The sequence below is a fragment of the Arachis duranensis genome, chromosome 8, assembly GCF_000817695.3.
Source record: "Arachis duranensis cultivar V14167 chromosome 8, aradu.V14167.gnm2.J7QH, whole genome shotgun sequence".
NCBI classification, from domain to species: domain Eukaryota; kingdom Viridiplantae; phylum Streptophyta; class Magnoliopsida; order Fabales; family Fabaceae; genus Arachis; species Arachis duranensis.
The window spans coordinates 45703732-45704391 of NC_029779.3; positions in this window are offsets into that span (position 1 = coordinate 45703732).

Here is a 660-nt window from a genome sequence, read left to right on the forward strand (position 1 = left end):
TTATATAAAAATTTAGACTAGAATTTTTCATCTTTTAAAAGTATTTTAGTCATTGATAAAACATCGTAAAAATAACATACTTAACATAAAATTATCAAATTATAAAGATAAAGTTATCTTATTTATTTAATAATATTTGTAAAAACTTGCATCAAAATTTAATTTCTAAGATATTTTTTTAGAATATATATTTAACGTTGATATTAGATTGTATTTTAAAATATTTTAAAGACATTTTACCGTTAATTAAAATGGAGTTATTTTTGTTAGTGTACTGCTAATTCAGGTACAAAATTAATAATTTATCCTATATTATATTTTTCTATTTTGTGAACAAATGTTCCAAAATCACTAATTAAAAATGATATGAAAAAAATATTAAATTTTATTTTTTTATATTTTTTATGATATTTCTGTGATTATCTATAATATTTAAGGATGTTCACAGATATCAAGTATTTAATTATCCGTCTGAATTTGAACCGAATTAATTAAATTGATTTTGAAACTAATGGATAATCGAATACAATTTGAACCGAACCGAATCGATGACACTCTCTATTAATTGGTTTGAATAATGATTCTGAGAGTGTAGAATCCAAACTAACTCATTGACCCCAACCCTTTATTAATTAAATTAAAAAAGATATAAATTAAATT